The sequence below is a fragment of the Carettochelys insculpta genome, chromosome 1, assembly GCF_033958435.1.
Source record: "Carettochelys insculpta isolate YL-2023 chromosome 1, ASM3395843v1, whole genome shotgun sequence".
NCBI classification, from domain to species: Eukaryota; Metazoa; Chordata; order Testudines; family Carettochelyidae; genus Carettochelys; species Carettochelys insculpta.
The window spans coordinates 209,359,750-209,382,632 of record NC_134137.1 but is presented as its reverse complement, the minus strand read 5'-3'; the positions used below and the strand labels follow the sequence as shown (position 1 = coordinate 209,382,632).

The 22,883-nt window shown below is 53.6% G+C and overlaps 6 non-coding genes across 6 annotated transcripts; all 6 read left to right on the top strand.

The window, feature by feature from the left end:
- Nucleotides 1-82, top strand: TRNAS-GCU (transfer RNA serine (anticodon GCU)). Its single transcript has one exon. It is a non-coding gene; the product is annotated as a tRNA-Ser (tRNA).
- Nucleotides 83-3,253: 3,171 nt separating this feature from the next.
- TRNAC-GCA (transfer RNA cysteine (anticodon GCA)) lies at nt 3,254-3,325 on the top strand. Its single transcript has one exon. It is a non-coding gene; the product is annotated as a tRNA-Cys (tRNA).
- A 4,924-nt stretch (nt 3,326-8,249) lies between these two features.
- TRNAS-GCU (transfer RNA serine (anticodon GCU)) lies at nt 8,250-8,331 on the top strand. The gene has a single exon. It is a non-coding gene; the product is annotated as a tRNA-Ser (tRNA).
- Nucleotides 8,332-11,502: 3,171 nt separating this feature from the next.
- On the top strand, nt 11,503-11,574 carry TRNAC-GCA (transfer RNA cysteine (anticodon GCA)). Its single transcript has one exon. It is a non-coding gene; the product is annotated as a tRNA-Cys (tRNA).
- A 4,924-nt stretch (nt 11,575-16,498) lies between these two features.
- TRNAS-GCU (transfer RNA serine (anticodon GCU)) lies at nt 16,499-16,580 on the top strand. Its single transcript has one exon. It is a non-coding gene; the product is annotated as a tRNA-Ser (tRNA).
- A 3,171-nt stretch (nt 16,581-19,751) lies between these two features.
- On the top strand, nt 19,752-19,823 carry TRNAG-GCC (transfer RNA glycine (anticodon GCC)). Its single transcript has one exon. It is a non-coding gene; the product is annotated as a tRNA-Gly (tRNA).
- The last annotated feature ends 3,060 nt before the right edge of the window (nt 19,824-22,883 follow it).

Sequence of the window (22,883 nt, the reverse complement as noted above, 5' to 3'; positions counted from 1 at the left end):
GATGAGGTGGCCGAGTGGTGAAGGCGATGGACTGCTAATCCATTGTGCTCTGCATGCATGGGTTCGAATCCCATCCTCATCGCAGCTTTCTTTGTTGATTTCCAGCCCTATTGTGGGTTGCAACTTCCGCCACACCTGAGTCTGCTGCCTCCCAGCTCCTGTGTTGGGCAGCCTCCAAGCACAGGGCACCTCTGGGAGGCTCAGCTGAGCTCTGGCTGCCAGAGGTGGGGGTGGGATGATTTCATTTGCCCTGAAAGTGCCAAGCCTGACTCCAGTGTCAGCTCCTCTGCCCGCTGCAGTGCTGCTGCGGGGGATTAAGCAGGGCCCCAAACACAGCCGGGGCTGTAGTTCCCTGGCAAGGAAGGGGCAGCCCTGACTCAGCTGAGGTCAGGCACAGGTGCAGCTGCCTCTGAGGGAAGGGCTGGATCCTCAAGGCTTGATGCAGAGCTCTGGTCTCTCCCAGCTCCTTGGCTGGGCAGTGCACATCTGGGAGAAGTGCAGATACGTGCCAAGGGGGAAGGAATGTTTCTCTGCCCCTGACAGAAATGGATCCAGCCACAGGGCCTGGGGCAGGTCTCCATTCAACTGTGCCACCCTGGGCAAGTCCTGAGTTCTTCTGTGCTTCTCAGCAGCTGGGGAAAAGCCTCTTTGGGACACATCTCCTGCTCCACAGCTGAAAGACGTACACAGGAGCTGCTGGGTTCAGCTCCCAGGGATGCCGGGCTGCTACCTTCTGCAGCCCCTGGTGTTGGCCCTGACAGGACATGGGGCTGGAGGGACCTTTGTTCTGACCCACAATGGATGTTCTGAAGGTTCACATGCTGGTGACAGGCCAGTGCTCCAGGCCCCCTGGCACACTCCTCGCCTTGTGGGAAAGGAGCAGCTCTGGGCTTCCAGGTCAAACCGCACATGGCGGCTGCCACACTGTGGGGTGGCTCTTGCAGTGCTGCTGAGGGCGGCTTTGTGTGCTGTGTCTGAGACTGGAACCCCCAAGCCCCTTTGCGGTAACAACTGCAGCAGGACAGGTCAGTGTCCCGGCCCCAAAGCAGCCAGACCCACTGAAATGCCGGACAGTCCAGGGAAACACTTTCCTGCCCCTGGGCTGTTTTCACCAGCTCAACTCCCTTCCAGCGTTGACCTGAGTGACACACTGACATGGCCACTTCCCAGCCCCAGTCCTGGGCACTCGGCCACTAGCACTAGTCAACGTTCTGCCCCTGGAGCTCATGACCCTCGGAATAAGCAAATGTCCTGACCCTCGCAGCTCATTCCAGAGATCACAGACTCTCTGCAACCGCCCATGGCTCCTTTCCACCGAGGCTGGTGAGAAGAACGGGTTATTGTGAGTCTCCTGAGGCTCCCCTGATGGGTTCAAGTCCTGCGCTACCTTTTAGCTCACCTTTGCTTGTTGTCCTGGCTGCAATGGACAAATAGGCTCTACGGTGCCCAGGGGGCTGTGCAGGGGTCGGCCTGGGGGGTGGGGTTTCTGGGTATCACTGTTGGCATCACCAAAAGAATTCCCAATGCTTCTGTCCAGGGGTGCTGGTGACTAGCAGTAACCTGCTGTTGCTCTTCTTGGCATCCTCTGCGTTTCTATGCCTGTCACCTGCCTGCTCACACAGATTTGCTGAGCTACTTGGGCACGTGAGATACATTCAACAGGACTTCTTGTGTCAAGTGCACAAGTCTGCCACTTGCGAGCATTTTGGTGGATGCTCCATTTTCTGAGAGCAGCCGCAACGGAGATGTAGTTGTCTCTGGCAATAAGAGTTGAAACTGGGGCTCGTGGGGTAGATTTTTTGTGCTTCCTTTCATGCTTACTAAACTGCGCTGTGCATGGGCTGTGCCTTTCGGGGAAGGAGTCGCTCACGGGACATCTCGCCCCTTCAGTCTCAGGGTGAATTGCTGAGCCATGGCTGTGGGGCTGGCATCAGCCTGGCTCACACGCCTCTTGCTTCGGTAGCTCTGAGGCAATGTGTGAGACTCAGCAGGTATGCCTCTGTGTGCTTTTCTCTGCTGCATTGGTCCCTTCTGCAGCTCCCTCTGTGGGAGGGCTCTGCCTGGCCCTCTGCCCAGCTCTGCCCCCTGCCTGGTGACTATTTACTGCTCAGAGCCTCAGGCTTGTTCCTGGGCCTGAGTCAGTCCCCGCTGCTGCTGGCTGAATGTGACATGGCCTTGGTGTGTCAGCCTACACCAGGGGCCTTTCTGTGTCAGACTCCTGAGCCCCCTGGCTGTGGGTCTGGTTCTCCTGCCCAGTGCAGCCCATGGCAAGCAGAGCCCTGTGCACGTGCATCGTACTGCACCTTTGTGTGATGGATGGGAACAGAAACCTGAGCCTCGGAGGCTGGGAACTGAGGCAGCTGAGGGACGGCTTTGCTCGCTTTTCGTACATTTCCAAAGGAAAGGGTGAAGTCTTGAAATCCACGCCAAGCATCCAGTGCAACCCCCCAACATACTGGAGCCAGAGATGAAAATGGATTTCCATTGAGAAAACCACCCAAACAGGGGCACCTGGGATAGCTTCATCTGCAGGCAAGTGTTCCACCACTGAGCCAGGCTCTCTATGACTGGGAAAGAGTGAGAGGTTTTTCACTATGTAGAGGTCAATCCGCCTTTCCTAGCAGCAACATGCCTCTGACCATATGATTGGGAAAGGGATTGTTGGAAATTGTGCTGCCAGACCAGTTTAAAAGGTGTGTGACATTGTGAAAGTATTGAACCCCAAACTCTAAATGGATTCAATGTTCCTGGTACGGGCATGTTCAATGTATCCCAGCACCTTCTTCCTGAAAAGCATGCGCTCATATTGTCACTAGGGCTGACATGTTAGTACTGTAGAAGCTCTGTTGTCCAGCACCTCAGGGAACCAAGGCTGCCGCGTCACCGCATGTGCTAGGTAGAGAAGTTACTGAGACTGACTGCAAACCCAACTCTATCTGAGTGATTGGTTGGGTGTCCTGCAGTCGGTTGTTTCCTCATCCTTTGTAACCACTGATGTTGCTCCAAGGGGCTGGGAGAGAACTGTCCCACGTATGGCGGTAATCTGCCTCCCTGAGGGGCTGTAAGTCTGAGTGGGAGAAGCCAGGTCAGCGGGGGACAAGCAGTAACATGCACAGGGAGAAATAAAGTTTCATCAAACCCCGTCTGTGCGTTTGTGAAACCACTCTGGGTTCAGAAAGGAAGAGGAGCTGGGAAAACAGTGTTTGTTCTGCAGCAGCCACAAGATCAGTGACTGAAAGGGGGGCTTGGGCAAGGGGGTGTAGCTCAGTGGTAGAGCATTTGACTGCAGATCAAGAGGCCCTTGGTTCAAATCCAAGCACTCCCTCTGAAAGACAGTTCCTGACCTCTGTGTTTCCAACGACCTCTGCGTTTCTCTTCTGTGGGGATTCTTTAAATGGAGCTGAACCCTCAACGTTTGCAAGTGCCAATGCACATAAACCTAGCAAACCTGTCCCTTAGCTGGCAGTAGATGAGCAATGTTGGGCCTCATACCTCTAAAGTGGTGCTTGTCCCTAGTCAATGAAATGTATCATCTGTGAAGCTTTTAGTGTACGTAGAGAGGATGTCGATGACTCTGTGAATTCACAGCCAGGGCTATTGTGTCCTCCCTCGCCCACATAGTCCTCTACAATCGCCGCCAGCCTTTCCAGTCTCGAGTTCTCTCCAGGCTGGTCACTTTCAAAGAAAAATGAACCTGCCTTGTCACTCTGGAGTTGCAGCAAATTTGAGTCCATCAGCTAAGGATTGAACAGAGACTGGGAGTGGTTGGTCCCTTACAAAAGCAGTTTCTCTGCTGACGATGGGCCACATCCCCCCGACTGAACTGACTTGTTTTCTCCTCTCTTGATGTTCCCTACTCCACACTAAGTGCTGATAATGGGCCATTTCCAACCTGTTATACCTGTTCGTCTATAAGGTGCCTCCGGACTTGTTGTTGTTTTTGAAGATACAGACTAACACGGCCACCTCACTGATACCTGTGTTCCAGAATAGTTCTTCTGGAATAGCTGGTTTTTAAAGAACATTGCTGTGTAGACTACCCGCCGGGAATTGTTGATGTGTCTTTCTATTGGCCAGGGGGCAAAGAGAGGTGCAGAGCGAATTGTGTTATGGAGAGGGTGTGCGACACGTCATCTCCATCTTCGTGAAGAGAAGAAAAGTCACTTGTGGGTTGGGGTCCAGGTCAAAGAGTTGGGGAGCGGGGATGTGGGGGCCAGCTCTAAGGCAGGTCTGGGCAGCTCAGGGATGAGGGAAAGGACTGCCTGTGCGTGTGGTGGAAATGAACATTGCAGCTAGTGGTGTGGCCTATGGGGTGGGCCATGGATGAGGGGCTTGGGATGCAGGCCACCATTGGGTTCCAGCAGGGAGAGAAGACTCCCATCAGCTCAGGTCCTGCCAGCAGGAGAGGAGAGAGGAAGGGAAGCGAGGCACCTCTGCCTGTCATGGCAGCTCTGGGACTGGGGCTGTAAGCTAGCCGTCTGTCCCCCACTCATGGCAGGCTCAGACGACTGGGTCGAGGCAGCTGTCTGACCACAGCACTAAGCACTTGTGCAGCTCTGAATAAGCTGCTGCATGGCCACACAGCTTCAAGGAAACTCAGGTGAGGCTCCCCTGTGCAAATCTTTGATTGTTGCTGAGGTTTGGGTTCTACCTCAAGGCTTTCATTCCTGCTGTAGGTTCATCACCTGTGTGGAGTCTCCAGTGTCTAACAAGGTGTCGCCTCAGTCTGAAGCTTTTCCCACAGTCAGAACAATTGACAGATTTCTCTCCTGCATGGGCTCTCTGATGATGAATGAGATTTGAGCTCTTACTGACGCTTTTTCACAGACACCGCAGTCAACGCCTGTTCTGGTCTGGCTATGGTCTGAAGAAGAGGGTCTGTCCCACAAAAGCTCACCTAATAAACTACTTTTCTTGTCTTTAAAGTGCTACTTGACTGCTTTTTGTTTTAGTAGTGTATAGACTAGCACGGCTTCCTCTCTGTTACTATTCAAAGGTCTTTGTTCCTGTTTGGGTTCTCTCATGTTCAGTCAGGGCTGTGTTCTGGCAGAAGCCTTTCCCACAGTCGGAGCAACTAAAAGACTTCATGCTTGTGCAGATTCTCCCATTTCTAATAAGCTTTGAGCTGTGTCTGAAGATTTTGCTCAAAGTAAGGGCGGTTGTAGTTTTTCTTCTGTGTGAATTCTCTGATGTCTCACAAGGCATGTGCTGCCAAGGAAGCTTTTCCCAGGCAGAGAAGCTGAAGGGTTTCTCCCCTGTATGTGTTCTCCTGTGTGGAACTAGGTCTCTGCTCTGTTTGATGCTTTTGCCACAGTCAGGGCGTTTAAAGGGCTTCTCTCTTGTGTGGGTTCTCCTCTGCATAACAAGCTGTGACCCCAGTCTGAAGCTTTTCCCGCGGTCAGAACAGCTGAAGGGTTTCTCTGCTGTGTGGATTCTCTGCTGCGTCATTAGGTGTGTGCTCCGACTGAAGCTTTTCCCACAGACAAAGCAGCTGAAGGGTTTCTCTCCTCTGTGGGTTCTCTGATGGCTAATAAGACTTGATTGACAATTGAAGGTTTTTGTGCAGTCAGCACATTTAAAAGGTTTCTTTCCTGCGTTGATTCTTCCATGGCTAATGAAGTTTGAGGTCTGACAGAAGATTTTCCTGCAGTCAGAGTAATTAAAAGGCTTCTCTCCTGTGTAGATGCTCTGGGGTGCAGTAACGGCGGATCTCTACTGAAGACTTTGAGAAAGTCACTGCAAGTTCAGGGGGATTGTTGAAGGGGGATTTTCTGTTATGTGGTTTCTTTGTCTCTTTTCACCCCTCTGCCCCGTGACTGGATGGACCCTCCTTCTCTCCTGAATGGTTTCCCTCCTGCCTTTCTGGGCTGTGCTGACTCTCACAGGTCTCTTCCTGCTCAGGGCTCTGAGAATCCTGCCTTTCAGATCTTCCTAGTAACATCTCAGCTCGAGCCAATTGCTCCAGTCCTTCCTGCTGAAGAGTCTGCTCCTTGTTGTCATTCATCGACCCCTCACCTGCGGGGTGGGAGGTCAGAGCAGGGCACCAGCAGGGGCTGCCTGGCCTGACAGTGTGTGGCTCTGACAGGCAGAGACGAGTCCAGGGGACAATCACCAACCCCTGGGCTCCAGGCAGTGAGGGAGTTGGGAGGGACACCCCACACTTCAGACTAGTTGTTCCCACCCACGGGTGTGCACAGACCCCACTGCCAGGGGAGGGCGGATTGCTGGATGTTCAGGCTACTGCAGCCCCAAAAGCCGCACCTGCCGCTCTGGTCCAGTCCCTGGGAGCGGTAGGAGCGAGTGTGGGAAAGCTTTCGGCTGCCAGCCCTGTGTGTGTGCCTGTGCCCCCAGCACTTTCTGCCACCCTTGGGCTTTGTCCCCTCACTCCCTGTGCACAGCCTCATGTGCTCCCCACTGGCACTTTCTCAGGAGCTCCCCACACAGCATTGAGTGCAGCCAGGGGCCATATTCTGCCTGGGCTCTTGTGCCAGTGGGGAAGTGCCCAGCTCCCAGGGCAGCAGGAGAAAACGGCACTTTCAACAGCCTTTCTCTGGGCACTGCTGAGCAGGGACCTGTTCGCCGATGGCCGGCTAATGAGTGGTCTGTGAGCCTTATCACATCCGAGTCTTTAAGTGCTAGGAAAGGCAGTCCCTTCACAGAGGGCAGCCAGTGTGGCTGACAGGTGCCCCAAATGTTGGTGCAGAGAGCTTATTCCGCCCAAGTCTTTAACTGCTAGGACAGACTGTCCCTTCGCAGTGCAGTGGGAAGCCACGATGGCTGACGGGTGCCCCAAGAGTCTGCTCCGTGGAGGCAGCACAACTCAGCGCTCAGCTTTTATTTCACCTGACCACTGACCAGGCTGATAGAGCCAAACGGCTAAGGTTCTTTTTGTTCAGCCGAGTTACAGTAGCTGGAAGGAGTCAGGCTGAAAGCTTAAATGGTTGCTATTTATTAGAAGTAGAAACAAGAATCTCAATGGTTGCAAGGTTATTGCTCTATCTTCTTAACTACTAATAGGATGATACATATGACATGCCAATTAGATGACAAGCGACAAATTACCCATTTGAGGAGCAGACGCCTCAGCTTAAAGAGCTCTTAGCATTAAATGTGCACAAAAGTACATTGCAGGTATAATTCTCACCCCTGCGTCCTTCGACTCCTGGCGTAGCCAACGTAGTTCACTGAATCCCTTGGGAAGAACTGGACGAGGAGGGAGTCCCCCGGGTCCTCGGGAAGCAATAACCTTACCCAACCGGCAGGTACAGGAAATTGGAGCTCAGTTAGAGTGGTCAGCCGGACCCTTCTTTATACCCCTTGGGTCACGCCCATTCTTCCTGATCTAAAGGTACCACTTGTGCTGGTTTGTCTTTGTGACACCAGTTCTTGCAAAGCAGTTGCGATTTACTTTACACTTGTAAGATAGAGATTACCAAGTCCTTAAAACAGGACATTCTTTTGGTATGGGCGGCAGATTCCTCTTCTGGGATGAAGCGTGGGCATCTCACTTATCAGTAGCAGCCAAGGGCAATTTGGGGCCCTGTGGTCAACACGTAGCCTGTTAGCCCCCCTGTCTGTAGTCTTCAGTCCAGGGCCATGCGGACACTGCACATCTGTGTTTTGAAGCATCAAAAGACTGGGCTTGAGATAAGCGCATCTGTGCTTTCAAACGTTCTAAGACTGTGCTGTTCCCTTGTGCTTTGTGCTCAGAGGCACCTAAAAGGGGCAAGATGGAGGAGAGCCGGGGGATTGTGTGTGGCTCCAGGACCCCAGGGGCTCCAGGGCGGGACAGCCACATGGACACCTGCCTCAGGCCCTGTGGCTGGTGCTGCAGACTGATCTATAGCTCTCAGTGTGAGAGAGAGGGGAGTGTGACATTCAACCCCACAGGCAAGTGTCTGCCCCTTTCCCAGCTGTGCACAGCCCAGCCCAGCCCAGCAGCTGGGAGAGACCAGAGCCCCTGAGCCAGTGTTTGGGACAGGCCCTTCCCTCAGAGGCAGCTGCCCATGTCAGTGGCTGCAGCTGAGCCAGGGCTGCCACCACCTCGTCCCCATGCCTGGCTGGGGCACTGCACCCCGGCTGCGTTTGGGGCCCTGCTCACCCCAGGAAGCCACACTGCAGGGGACAGGAGTGAATGTCGCACTGTTGGGCCAAGCCTGCCATCCTGTGTCCCTGGCCAACCAGGGAGTTGCAGAAAGGTTCCTGGCACGGTTGACTTTGGGAAGTATGAAAAGCTCCCAGCCGAAGGGGATGAGGTGGCCGAGTGGTGAAGGCGATGGACTGCTAATCCATTGTGCTCTGCATGCATGGGTTTGAATCCCATCCTCATCGCAGCTTTCTTTGTTGATTTCCAGCCCTATTGTGGGTTGCAACTTCCGCCACACCTGAGTCTGCTGCCTCCCAGCTCCTGTGTTGGGCAGCCTCCAAGCACAGGGCACCTCTGGGAGGCTCAGCTGAGCTCTGGCTGCCAGAGGTGGGGGTGGGATGATTTCATTTGCCCTGAAAGTGCCAAGCCTGACTCCAGTGTCAGCTCCTCTGCCCGCTGCAGTGCTGCTGCGGGGGATTAAGCAGGGCCCCAAACACAGCCGGGGCTGTAGTTCCCTGGCAAGGAAGGGGCAGCCCTGACTCAGCTGAGGTCAGGCACAGGTGCAGCTGCCTCTGAGGGAAGGGCTGGATCCTCAAGGCTTGATGCAGAGCTCTGGTCTCTCCCAGCTCCTTGGCTGGGCAGTGCACATCTGGGAGAAGTGCAGATACGTGCCAAGGGGGAAGGAATGTTTCTCTGCCCCTGACAGAAATGGATCCAGCCACAGGGCCTGGGGCAGGTCTCCATTCAACTGTGCCACCCTGGGCAAGTCCTGAGTTCTTCTGTGCTTCTCAGCAGCTGGGGAAAAGCCTCTTTGGGACACATCTCCTGCTCCACAGCTGAAAGACGTACACAGGAGCTGCTGGGTTCAGCTCCCAGGGATGCCGGGCTGCTACCTTCTGCAGCCCCTGGTGTTGGCCCTGACAGGACATGGGGCTGGAGGGACCTTTGTTCTGACCCACAATGGATGTTCTGAAGGTTCACATGCTGGTGACAGGCCAGTGCTCCAGGCCCCCTGGCACACTCCTCGCCTTGTGGGAAAGGAGCAGCTCTGGGCTTCCAGGTCAAACCGCACATGGCGGCTGCCACACTGTGGGGTGGCTCTTGCAGTGCTGCTGAGGGCGGCTTTGTGTGCTGTGTCTGAGACTGGAACCCCCAAGCCCCTTTGCGGTAACAACTGCAGCAGGACAGGTCAGTGTCCCGGCCCCAAAGCAGCCAGACCCACTGAAATGCCGGACAGTCCAGGGAAACACTTTCCTGCCCCTGGGCTGTTTTCACCAGCTCAGCTCCCTTCCAGCGTTGACCTGAGTGACACACTGACATGGCCACTTCCCAGCCCCAGTCCTGGGCACTCGGCCACTAGCACTAGTCAACGTTCTGCCCCTGGAGCTCATGACCCTCGGAATAAGCAAATGTCCTGACCCTCGCAGCTCATTCCAGAGATCACAGACTCTCTGCAACCGCCCATGGCTCCTTTCCACCGAGGCTGGTGAGGAGAACGGGTTATTGTGAGTCTCCTGAGGCTCCCCTGATGGGTTCAAGTCCTGCGCTACCTTTTAGCTCACCTTTGCTTGTTGTCCTGGCTGCAATGGACAAATAGGCTCTACGGTGCCCAGGGGGCTGTGCAGGGGTCGGCCTGGGGGGTGGGGTTTCTGGGTATCACTGTTGGCATCACCAAAAGAATTCCCAATGCTTCTGTCCAGGGGTGCTGGTGACTAGCAGTAACCTGCTGTTGCTCTTCTTGGCATCCTCTGCGTTTCTATGCCTGTCACCTGCCTGCTCACACAGATTTGCTGAGCTACTTGGGCACGTGAGATACATTCAACAGGACTTCTTGTGTCAAGTGCACAAGTCTGCCACTTGCGAGCATTTTGGTGGATGCTCCATTTTCTGAGAGCAGCCGCAACGGAGATGTAGTTGTCTCTGGCAATAAGAGTTGAAACTGGGGCTCGTGGGGTAGATTTTTTGTGCTTCCTTTCATGCTTACTAAACTGCGCTGTGCATGGGCTGTGCCTTTCGGGGAAGGAGTCGCTCACGGGACATCTCGCCCCTTCAGTCTCAGGGTGAATTGCTGAGCCATGGCTGTGGGGCTGGCATCAGCCTGGCTCACACGCCTCTTGCTTCGGTAGCTCTGAGGCAATGTGTGAGACTCAGCAGGTATGCCTCTGTGTGCTTTTCTCTGCTGCATTGGTCCCTTCTGCAGCTCCCTCTGTGGGAGGGCTCTGCCTGGCCCTCTGCCCAGCTCTGCCCCCTGCCTGGTGACTATTTACTGCTCAGAGCCTCAGGCTTGTTCCTGGGCCTGAGTCAGTCCCCGCTGCTGCTGGCTGAATGTGACATGGCCTTGGTGTGTCAGCCTACACCAGGGGCCTTTCTGTGTCAGACTCCTGAGCCCCCTGGCTGTGGGTCTGGTTCTCCTGCCCAGTGCAGCCCATGGCAAGCAGAGCCCTGTGCACGTGCATCGTACTGCACCTTTGTGTGATGGATGGGAACAGAAACCTGAGCCTCGGAGGCTGGGAACTGAGGCAGCTGAGGGACGGCTTTGCTCGCTTTTCGTACATTTCCAAAGGAAAGGGTGAAGTCTTGAAATCCACGCCAAGCATCCAGTGCAACCCCCCAACATACTGGAGCCAGAGATGAAAATGGATTTCCATTGAGAAAACCACCCAAACAGGGGCACCTGGGATAGCTTCATCTGCAGGCAAGTGTTCCACCACTGAGCCAGGCTCTCTATGACTGGGAAAGAGTGAGAGGTTTTTCACTATGTAGAGGTCAATCCGCCTTTCCTAGCAGCAACATGCCTCTGACCATATGATTGGGAAAGGGATTGTTGGAAATTGTGCTGCCAGACCAGTTTAAAAGGTGTGTGACATTGTGAAAGTATTGAACCCCAAACTCTAAATGGATTCAATGTTCCTGGTACGGGCATGTTCAATGTATCCCAGCACCTTCTTCCTGAAAAGCATGCGCTCATATTGTCACTAGGGCTGACATGTTAGTACTGTAGAAGCTCTGTTGTCCAGCACCTCAGGGAACCAAGGCTGCCGCGTCACCGCATGTGCTAGGTAGAGAAGTTACTGAGACTGACTGCAAACCCAACTCTATCTGAGTGATTGGTTGGGTGTCCTGCAGTCGGTTGTTTCCTCATCCTTTGTAACCACTGATGTTGCTCCAAGGGGCTGGGAGAGAACTGTCCCACGTATGGCGGTAATCTGCCTCCCTGAGGGGCTGTAAGTCTGAGTGGGAGAAGCCAGGTCAGCGGGGGACAAGCAGTAACATGCACAGGGAGAAATAAAGTTTCATCAAACCCCGTCTGTGCGTTTGTGAAACCACTCTGGGTTCAGAAAGGAAGAGGAGCTGGGAAAACAGTGTTTGTTCTGCAGCAGCCACAAGATCAGTGACTGAAAGGGGGGCTTGGGCAAGGGGGTGTAGCTCAGTGGTAGAGCATTTGACTGCAGATCAAGAGGCCCTTGGTTCAAATCCAAGCACTCCCTCTGAAAGACAGTTCCTGACCTCTGTGTTTCCAACGACCTCTGCGTTTCTCTTCTGTGGGGATTCTTTAAATGGAGCTGAACCCTCAACGTTTGCAAGTGCCAATGCACATAAACCTAGCAAACCTGTCCCTTAGCTGGCAGTAGATGAGCAATGTTGGGCCTCATACCTCTAAAGTGGTGCTTGTCCCTAGTCAATGAAATGTATCATCTGTGAAGCTTTTAGTGTACGTAGAGAGGATGTCGATGACTCTGTGAATTCACAGCCAGGGCTATTGTGTCCTCCCTCGCCCACATAGTCCTCTACAATCGCCGCCAGCCTTTCCAGTCTCGAGTTCTCTCCAGGCTGGTCACTTTCAAAGAAAAATGAACCTGCCTTGTCACTCTGGAGTTGCAGCAAATTTGAGTCCATCAGCTAAGGATTGAACAGAGACTGGGAGTGGTTGGTCCCTTACAAAAGCAGTTTCTCTGCTGACGATGGGCCACATCCCCCCGACTGAACTGACTTGTTTTCTCCTCTCTTGATGTTCCCTACTCCACACTAAGTGCTGATAATGGGCCATTTCCAACCTGTTATACCTGTTCGTCTATAAGGTGCCTCCGGACTTGTTGTTGTTTTTGAAGATACAGACTAACACGGCCACCTCACTGATACCTGTGTTCCAGAATAGTTCTTCTGGAATAGCTGGTTTTTAAAGAACATTGCTGTGTAGACTACCCGCCGGGAATTGTTGATGTGTCTTTCTATTGGCCAGGGGGCAAAGAGAGGTGCAGAGCGAATTGTGTTATGGAGAGGGTGTGCGACACGTCATCTCCATCTTCGTGAAGAGAAGAAAAGTCACTTGTGGGTTGGGGTCCAGGTCAAAGAGTTGGGGAGCGGGGATGTGGGGGCCAGCTCTAAGGCAGGTCTGGGCAGCTCAGGGATGAGGGAAAGGACTGCCTGTGCGTGTGGTGGAAATGAACATTGCAGCTAGTGGTGTGGCCTATGGGGTGGGCCATGGATGAGGGGCTTGGGATGCAGGCCACCATTGGGTTCCAGCAGGGAGAGAAGACTCCCATCAGCTCAGGTCCTGCCAGCAGGAGAGGAGAGAGGAAGGGAAGCGAGGCACCTCTGCCTGTCATGGCAGCTCTGGGACTGGGGCTGTAAGCTAGCCGTCTGTCCCCCACTCATGGCAGGCTCAGACGACTGGGTCGAGGCAGCTGTCTGACCACAGCACTAAGCACTTGTGCAGCTCTGAATAAGCTGCTGCATGGCCACACAGCTTCAAGGAAACTCAGGTGAGGCTCCCCTGTGCAAATCTTTGATTGTTGCTGAGGTTTGGGTTCTACCTCAAGGCTTTCATTCCTGCTGTAGGTTCATCACCTGTGTGGAGTCTCCAGTGTCTAACAAGGTGTCGCCTCAGTCTGAAGCTTTTCCCACAGTCAGAACAATTGACAGATTTCTCTCCTGCATGGGCTCTCTGATGATGAATGAGATTTGAGCTCTTACTGACGCTTTTTCACAGACACCGCAGTCAACGCCTGTTCTGGTCTGGCTATGGTCTGAAGAAGAGGGTCTGTCCCACAAAAGCTCACCTAATAAACTACTTTTCTTGTCTTTAAAGTGCTACTTGACTGCTTTTTGTTTTAGTAGTGTATAGACTAGCACGGCTTCCTCTCTGTTACTATTCAAAGGTCTTTGTTCCTGTTTGGGTTCTCTCATGTTCAGTCAGGGCTGTGTTCTGGCAGAAGCCTTTCCCACAGTCGGAGCAACTAAAAGACTTCATGCTTGTGCAGATTCTCCCATTTCTAATAAGCTTTGAGCTGTGTCTGAAGATTTTGCTCAAAGTAAGGGCGGTTGTAGTTTTTCTTCTGTGTGAATTCTCTGATGTCTCACAAGGCATGTGCTGCCAAGGAAGCTTTTCCCAGGCAGAGAAGCTGAAGGGTTTCTCCCCTGTATGTGTTCTCCTGTGTGGAACTAGGTCTCTGCTCTGTTTGATGCTTTTGCCACAGTCAGGGCGTTTAAAGGGCTTCTCTCTTGTGTGGGTTCTCCTCTGCATAACAAGCTGTGACCCCAGTCTGAAGCTTTTCCCGCGGTCAGAACAGCTGAAGGGTTTCTCTGCTGTGTGGATTCTCTGCTGCGTCATTAGGTGTGTGCTCCGACTGAAGCTTTTCCCACAGACAAAGCAGCTGAAGGGTTTCTCTCCTCTGTGGGTTCTCTGATGGCTAATAAGACTTGATTGACAATTGAAGGTTTTTGTGCAGTCAGCACATTTAAAAGGTTTCTTTCCTGCGTTGATTCTTCCATGGCTAATGAAGTTTGAGGTCTGACAGAAGATTTTCCTGCAGTCAGAGTAATTAAAAGGCTTCTCTCCTGTGTAGATGCTCTGGGGTGCAGTAACGGCGGATCTCTACTGAAGACTTTGAGAAAGTCACTGCAAGTTCAGGGGGATTGTTGAAGGGGGATTTTCTGTTATGTGGTTTCTTTGTCTCTTTTCACCCCTCTGCCCCGTGACTGGATGGACCCTCCTTCTCTCCTGAATGGTTTCCCTCCTGCCTTTCTGGGCTGTGCTGACTCTCACAGGTCTCTTCCTGCTCAGGGCTCTGAGAATCCTGCCTTTCAGATCTTCCTAGTAACATCTCAGCTCGAGCCAATTGCTCCAGTCCTTCCTGCTGAAGAGTCTGCTCCTTGTTGTCATTCATCGACCCCTCACCTGCGGGGTGGGAGGTCAGAGCAGGGCACCAGCAGGGGCTGCCTGGCCTGACAGTGTGTGGCTCTGACAGGCAGAGACGAGTCCAGGGGACAATCACCAACCCCTGGGCTCCAGGCAGTGAGGGAGTTGGGAGGGACACCCCACACTTCAGACTAGTTGTTCCCACCCACGGGTGTGCACAGACCCCACTGCCAGGGGAGGGCGGATTGCTGGATGTTCAGGCTACTGCAGCCCCAAAAGCCGCACCTGCCGCTCTGGTCCAGTCCCTGGGAGCGGTAGGAGCGAGTGTGGGAAAGCTTTCGGCTGCCAGCCCTGTGTGTGTGCCTGTGCCCCCAGCACTTTCTGCCACCCTTGGGCTTTGTCCCCTCACTCCCTGTGCACAGCCTCATGTGCTCCCCACTGGCACTTTCTCAGGAGCTCCCCACACAGCATTGAGTGCAGCCAGGGGCCATATTCTGCCTGGGCTCTTGTGCCAGTGGGGAAGTGCCCAGCTCCCAGGGCAGCAGGAGAAAACGGCACTTTCAACAGCCTTTCTCTGGGCACTGCTGAGCAGGGACCTGTTCGCCGATGGCCGGCTAATGAGTGGTCTGTGAGCCTTATCACATCCGAGTCTTTAAGTGCTAGGAAAGGCAGTCCCTTCACAGAGGGCAGCCAGTGTGGCTGACAGGTGCCCCAAATGTTGGTGCAGAGAGCTTATTCCGCCCAAGTCTTTAACTGCTAGGACAGACTGTCCCTTCGCAGTGCAGTGGGAAGCCACGATGGCTGACGGGTGCCCCAAGAGTCTGCTCCGTGGAGGCAGCACAACTCAGCGCTCAGCTTTTATTTCACCTGACCACTGACCAGGCTGATAGAGCCAAACGGCTAAGGTTCTTTTTGTTCAGCCGAGTTACAGTAGCTGGAAGGAGTCAGGCTGAAAGCTTAAATGGTTGCTATTTATTAGAAGTAGAAACAAGAATCTCAATGGTTTCAAGGTTATTGCTCTATCTTCTTAACTACTAATAGGATGATACATATGACATGCCAATTAGATGACAAGCGACAAATTACCCATTTGAGGAGCAGACGCCTCAGCTTAAAGAGCTCTTAGCATTAAATGTGCACAAAAGTACATTGCAGGTATAATTCTCACCCCTGCGTCCTTCGACTCCTGGCGTAGCCAACGTAGTTCACTGAATCCCTTGGGAAGAACTGGACGAGGAGGGAGTCCCCCGGGTCCTCGGGAAGCAATAACCTTACCCAACCGGCAGGTACAGGAAATTGGAGCTCAGTTAGAGTGGTCAGCCGGACCCTTCTTTATACCCCTTGGGTCACGCCCATTCTTCCTGATCTAAAGGTACCACTTGTGCTGGTTTGTCTTTGTGACACCAGTTCTTGCAAAGCAGTTGCGATTTACTTTACACTTGTAAGATAGAGATTACCAAGTCCTTAAAACAGGACATTCTTTTGGTATGGGCGGCAGATTCCTCTTCTGGGATGAAGCGTGGGCATCTCACTTATCAGTAGCAGCCAAGGGCAATTTGGGGCCCTGTGGTCAACACGTAGCCTGTTAGCCCCCCTGTCTGTAGTCTTCAGTCCAGGGCCATGCGGACACTGCACATCTGTGTTTTGAAGCATCAAAAGACTGGGCTTGAGATAAGCGCATCTGTGCTTTCAAACGTTCTAAGACTGTGCTGTTCCCTTGTGCTTTGTGCTCAGAGGCACCTAAAAGGGGCAAGATGGAGGAGAGCCGGGGGATTGTGTGTGGCTCCAGGACCCCAGGGGCTCCAGGGCGGGACAGCCACATGGACACCTGCCTCAGGCCCTGTGGCTGGTGCTGCAGACTGATCTATAGCTCTCAGTGTGAGAGAGAGGGGAGTGTGACATTCAACCCCACAGGCAAGTGTCTGCCCCTTTCCCAGCTGTGCACAGCCCAGCCCAGCCCAGCAGCTGGGAGAGACCAGAGCCCCTGAGCCAGTGTTTGGGACAGGCCCTTCCCTCAGAGGCAGCTGCCCATGTCAGTGGCTGCAGCTGAGCCAGGGCTGCCACCACCTCGTCCCCATGCCTGGCTGGGGCACTGCACCCCGGCTGCGTTTGGGGCCCTGCTCACCCCAGGAAGCCACACTGCAGGGGACAGGAGTGAATGTCGCACTGTTGGGCCAAGCCTGCCATCCTGTGTCCCTGGCCAACCAGGGAGTTGCAGAAAGGTTCCTGGCACGGTTGACTTTGGGAAGTATGAAAAGCTCCCAGCCGAAGGGGATGAGGTGGCCGAGTGGTGAAGGCGATGGACTGCTAATCCATTGTGCTCTGCATGCATGGGTTCGAATCCCATCCTCATCGCAGCTTTCTTTGTTGATTTCCAGCCCTATTGTGGGTTGCAACTTCCGCCACACCTGAGTCTGCTGCCTCCCAGCTCCTGTGTTGGGCAGCCTCCAAGCACAGGGCACCTCTGGGAGGCTCAGCTGAGCTCTGGCTGCCAGAGGTGGGGGTGGGATGATTTCATTTGCCCTGAAAGTGCCAAGCCTGACTCCAGTGTCAGCTCCTCTGCCCGCTGCAGTGCTGCTGCGGGGGATTAAGCAGGGCCCCAAACACAGCCGGGGCTGTAGTTCCCTGGCAAGGAAGGGGCAGCCCTGACTCAGCTGAGGTCAGGCACAGGTGCAGCTGCCTCTGAGGGAAGGGCTGGATCCTCAAGGCTTGATGCAGAGCTCTGGTCTCTCCCAGCTCCTTGGCTGGGCAGTGCACATCTGGGAGAAGTGCAGATACGTGCCAAGGGGGAAGGAATGTTTCTCTGCCCCTGACAGAAATGGATCCAGCCACAGGGCCTGGGGCAGGTCTCCATTCAACTGTGCCACCCTGGGCAAGTCCTGAGTTCTTCTGTGCTTCTCAGCAGCTGGGGAAAAGCCTCTTTGGGACACATCTCCTGCTCCACAGCTGAAAGACGTACACAGGAGCTGCTGGGTTCAGCTCCCAGGGATGCCGGGCTGCTACCTTCTGCAGCCCCTGGTGTTGGCCCTGACAGGACATGGGGCTGGAGGGACCTTTGTTCTGACCCACAATGGATGTTCTGAAGGTTCACATGCTGGTGACAGGCCAGTGCTCCAGGCCCCCTGGCACACTCCTCGCCTTGTGGGAAAGGAGCAGCTCTGGGCTTCCAGGTCAAACCGCACATGGCGGCTGCCACACTGTGGGGTGGCTCTTGCAGTGCTGCTGAGGGCGGCTTTGTGTGCTGTGTCTGAGACTGGAACCCCCAAGCCCCTTTGCGGTAACAACTGCAGCAGGACAGGTCAGTGTCCCGGCCCCAAAGCAGCCAGACCCACTGAAATGCCGGACAGTCCAGGGAAACACTTTCCTGCCCCTGGGCTGTTTTCACCAGCTCAACTCCCTTCCAGCGTTGACCTGAGTGACACACTGACATGGCCACTTCCCAGCCCCAGTCCTGGGCACTCGGCCACTAGCACTAGTCAACGTTCTGCCCCTGGAGCTCATGACCCTCGGAATAAGCAAATGTCCTGACCCTCGCAGCTCATTCCAGAGATCACAGACTCTCTGCAACCGCCCATGGCTCCTTTCCACCGAGGCTGGTGAGGAGAACGGGTTATTGTGAGTCTCCTGAGGCTCCCCTGATGGGTTCAAGTCCTGCGCTACCTTTTAGCTCACCTTTGCTTGTTGTCCTGGCTGCAATGGACAAATAGGCTCTACGGTGCCCAGGGGGCTGTGCAGGGGTCGGCCTGGGGGGTGGGGTTTCTGGGTATCACTGTTGGCATCACCAAAAGAATTCCCAATGCTTCTGTCCAGGGGTGCTGGTGACTAGCAGTAACCTGCTGTTGCTCTTCTTGGCATCCTCTGCGTTTCTATGCCTGTCACCTGCCTGCTCACACAGATTTGCTGAGCTACTTGGGCACGTGAGATACATTCAACAGGACTTCTTGTGTCAAGTGCACAAGTCTGCCACTTGCGAGCATTTTGGTGGATGCTCCATTTTCTGAGAGCAGCCGCAACGGAGATGTAGTTGTCTCTGGCAATAAGAGTTGAAACTGGGGCTCGTGGGGTAGATTTTTTGTGCTTCCTTTCATGCTTACTAAACTGCGCTGTGCATGGGCTGTGCCTTTCGGGGAAGGAGTCGCTCACGGGACATCTCGCCCCTTCAGTCTCAGGGTGAATTGCTGAGCCATGGCTGTGGGGCTGGCATCAGCCTGGCTCACACGCCTCTTGCTTCGGTAGCTCTGAGGCAATGTGTGAGACTCAGCAGGTATGCCTCTGTGTGCTTTTCTCTGCTGCATTGGTCCCTTCTGCAGCTCCCTCTGTGGGAGGGCTCTGCCTGGCCCTCTGCCCAGCTCTGCCCCCTGCCTGGTGACTATTTACTGCTCAGAGCCTCAGGCTTGTTCCTGGGCCTGAGTCAGTCCCCGCTGCTGCTGGCTGAATGTGACATGGCCTTGGTGTGTCAGCCTACACCAGGGGCCTTTCTGTGTCAGACTCCTGAGCCCCCTGGCTGTGGGTCTGGTTCTCCTGCCCAGTGCAGCCCATGGCAAGCAGAGCCCTGTGCACGTGCATCGTACTGCACCTTTGTGTGATGGATGGGAACAGAAACCTGAGCCTCGGAGGCTGGGAACTGAGGCAGCTGAGGGACGGCTTTGCTCGCTTTTCGTACATTTCCAAAGGAAAGGGTGAAGTCTTGAAATCCACGCCAAGCATCCAGTGCAACCCCCCAACATACTGGAGCCAGAGATGAAAATGGATTTCCATTGAGAAAACCACCCAAACAGGGGCACCTGGGATAGCTTCATCTGCAGGCAAGTGTTCCACCACTGAGCCAGGCTCTCTATGACTGGGAAAGAGTGAGAGGTTTTTCACTATGTAGAGGTCAATCCGCCTTTCCTAGCAGCAACATGCCTCTGACCATATGATTGGGAAAGGGATTGTTGGAAATTGTGCTGCCAGACCAGTTTAAAAGGTGTGTGACATTGTGAAAGTATTGAACCCCAAACTCTAAATGGATTCAATGTTCCTGGTACGGGCATGTTCAATGTATCCCAGCACCTTCTTCCTGAAAAGCATGCGCTCATATTGTCACTAGGGCTGACATGTTAGTACTGTAGAAGCTCTGTTGTCCAGCACCTCAGGGAACCAAGGCTGCCGCGTCACCGCATGTGCTAGGTAGAGAAGTTACTGAGACTGACTGCAAACCCAACTCTATCTGAGTGATTGGTTGGGTGTCCTGCAGTCGGTTGTTTCCTCATCCTTTGTAACCACTGATGTTGCTCCAAGGGGCTGGGAGAGAACTGTCCCACGTATGGCGGTAATCTGCCTCCCTGAGGGGCTGTAAGTCTGAGTGGGAGAAGCCAGGTCAGCGGGGGACAAGCAGTAACATGCACAGGGAGAAATAAAGTTTCATCAAACCCCGTCTGTGCGTTTGTGAAACCACTCTGGGTTCAGAAAGGAAGAGGAGCTGGGAAAACAGTGTTTGTTCTGCAGCAGCCACAAGATCAGTGACTGAAAGGGGGGCTTGGGCAAGGGGGTGTAGCTCAGTGGTAGAGCATTTGACTGCCGATCAAGAGGCCCTTGGTTCAAATCCAAGCACTCCCTCTGAAAGACAGTTCCTGACCTCTGTGTTTCCAACGACCTCTGTGTTTCTCTTCTGTGGGGATTCTTTAAATGGAGCTGAACCCTCAACGTTTGCAAGTGCCAATGCACATAAACCTAGCAAACCTGTCCCTTAGCTGGCAGTAGATGAGCAATGTTGGGCCTCATACCTCTAAAGTGGTGCTTGTCCCTAGTCAATGAAATGTATCATCTGTGAAGCTTTTAGTGTACGTAGAGAGGATGTCGATGACTCTGTGAATTCACAGCCAGGGCTATTGTGTCCTCCCTCGCCCACATAGTCCTCTACAATCGCCGCCAGCCTTTCCAGTCTCGAGTTCTCTCCAGGCTGGTCACTTTCAAAGAAAAATGAACCTGCCTTGTCACTCTGGAGTTGCAGCAAATTTGAGTCCATCAGCTAAGGATTGAACAGAGACTGGGAGTGGTTGGTCCCTTACAAAAGCAGTTTCTCTGCTGACGATGGGCCACATCCCCCCGACTGAACTGACTTGTTTTCTCCTCTCTTGATGTTCCCTACTCCACACTAAGTGCTGATAATGGGCCATTTCCAACCTGTTATACCTGTTCGTCTATAAGGTGCCTCCGGACTTGTTGTTGTTTTTGAAGATACAGACTAACACGGCCACCTCACTGATACCTGTGTTCCAGAATAGTTCTTCTGGAATAGCTGGTTTTTAAAGAACATTGCTGTGTAGACTACCCGCCGGGAATTGTTGATGTGTCTTTCTATTGGCCAGGGGGCAAAGAGAGGTGCAGAGCGAATTGTGTTATGGAGAGGGTGTGCGACACGTCATCTCCATCTTCGTGAAGAGAAGAAAAGTCACTTGTGGGTTGGGGTCCAGGTCAAAGAGTTGGGGAGCGGGGATGTGGGGGCCAGCTCTAAGGCAGGTCTGGGCAGCTCAGGGATGAGGGAAAGGACTGCCTGTGCGTGTGGTGGAAATGAACATTGCAGCTAGTGGTGTGGCCTATGGGGTGGGCCATGGATGAGGGGCTTGGGATGCAGGCCACCATTGGGTTCCAGCAGGGAGAGAAGACTCCCATCAGCTCAGGTCCTGCCAGCAGGAGAGGAGAGAGGAAGGGAAGCGAGGCACCTCTGCCTGTCATGGCAGCTCTGGGACTGGGGCTGTAAGCTAGCCGTCTGTCCCCCACTCATGGCAGGCTCAGACGACTGGGTCGAGGCAGCTGTCTGACCACAGCACTAAGCACTTGTGCAGCTCTGAATAAGCTGCTGCATGGCCACACAGCTTCAAGGAAACTCAGGTGAGGCTCCCCTGTGCAAATCTTTGATTGTTGCTGAGGTTTGGGTTCTACCTCAAGGCTTTCATTCCTGCTGTAGGTTCATCACCTGTGTGGAGTCTCCAGTGTCTAACAAGGTGTCGCCTCAGTCTGAAGCTTTTCCCACAGTCAGAACAATTGACAGATTTCTCTCCTGCATGGGCTCTCTGATGATGAATGAGATTTGAGCTCTTACTGACGCTTTTTCACAGACACCGCAGTCAACGCCTGTTCTGGTCTGGCTATGGTCTGAAGAAGAGGGTCTGTCCCACAAAAGCTCACCTAATAAACTACTTTTCTTGTCTTTAAAGTGCTACTTGACTGCTTTTTGTTTTAGTAGTGTATAGACTAGCACGGCTTCCTCTCTGTTACTATTCAAAGGTCTTTGTTCCTGTTTGGGTTCTCTCATGTTCAGTCAGGGCTGTGTTCTGGCAGAAGCCTTTCCCACAGTCGGAGCAACTAAAAGACTTCATGCTTGTGCAGATTCTCCCATTTCTAATAAGCTTTGAGCTGTGTCTGAAGATTTTGCTCAAAGTAAGGGCGGTTGTAGTTTTTCTTCTGTGTGAATTCTCTGATGTCTCACAAGGCATGTGCTGCCAAGGAAGCTTTTCCCAGGCAGAGAAGCTGAAGGGTTTCTCCCCTGTATGTGTTCTCCTGTGTGGAACTAGGTCTCTGCTCTGTTTGATGCTTTTGCCACAGTCAGGGCGTTTAAAGGGCTTCTCTCTTGTGTGGGTTCTCCTCTGCATAACAAGCTGTGACCCCAGTCTGAAGCTTTTCCCGCGGTCAGAACAGCTGAAGGGTTTCTCTGCTGTGTGGATTCTCTGCTGCGTCATTAGGTGTGTGCTCCGACTGAAGCTTTTCCCACAGACAAAGCAGCTGAAGGGTTTCTCTCCTCTGTGGGTTCTCTGATGGCTAATAAGACTTGATTGACAATTGAAGGTTTTTGTGCAGTCAGCACATTTAAAAGGTTTCTTTCCTGCGTTGATTCTTCCATGGCTAATGAAGTTTGAGGTCTGACAGAAGATTTTCCTGCAGTCAGAGTAATTAAAAGGCTTCTCTCCTGTGTAGATGCTCTGGGGTGCAGTAACGGCGGATCTCTACTGAAGACTTTGAGAAAGTCACTGCAAGTTCAGGGGGATTGTTGAAGGGGGATTTTCTGTTATGTGGTTTCTTTGTCTCTTTTCACCCCTCTGCCCCGTGACTGGATGGACCCTCCTTCTCTCCTGAATGGTTTCCCTCCTGCCTTTCTGGGCTGTGCTGACTCTCACAGGTCTCTTCCTGCTCAGGGCTCTGAGAATCCTGCCTTTCAGATCTTCCTAGTAACATCTCAGCTCGAGCCAATTGCTCCAGTCCTTCCTGCTGAAGAGTCTGCTCCTTGTTGTCATTCATCGACCCCTCACCTGCGGGGTGGGAGGTCAGAGCAGGGCACCAGCAGGGGCTGCCTGGCCTGACAGTGTGTGGCTCTGACAGGCAGAGACGAGTCCAGGGGACAATCACCAACCCCTGGGCTCCAGGCAGTGAGGGAGTTGGGAGGGACACCCCACACTTCAGACTAGTTGTTCCCACCCACGGGTGTGCACAGACCCCACTGCCAGGGGAGGGCGGATTGCTGGATGTTCAGGCTACTGCAGCCCCAAAAGCCGCACCTGCCGCTCTGGTCCAGTCCCTGGGAGCGGTAGGAGCGAGTGTGGGAAAGCTTTCGGCTGCCAGCCCTGTGTGTGTGCCTGTGCCCCCAGCACTTTCTGCCACCCTTGGGCTTTGTCCCCTCAC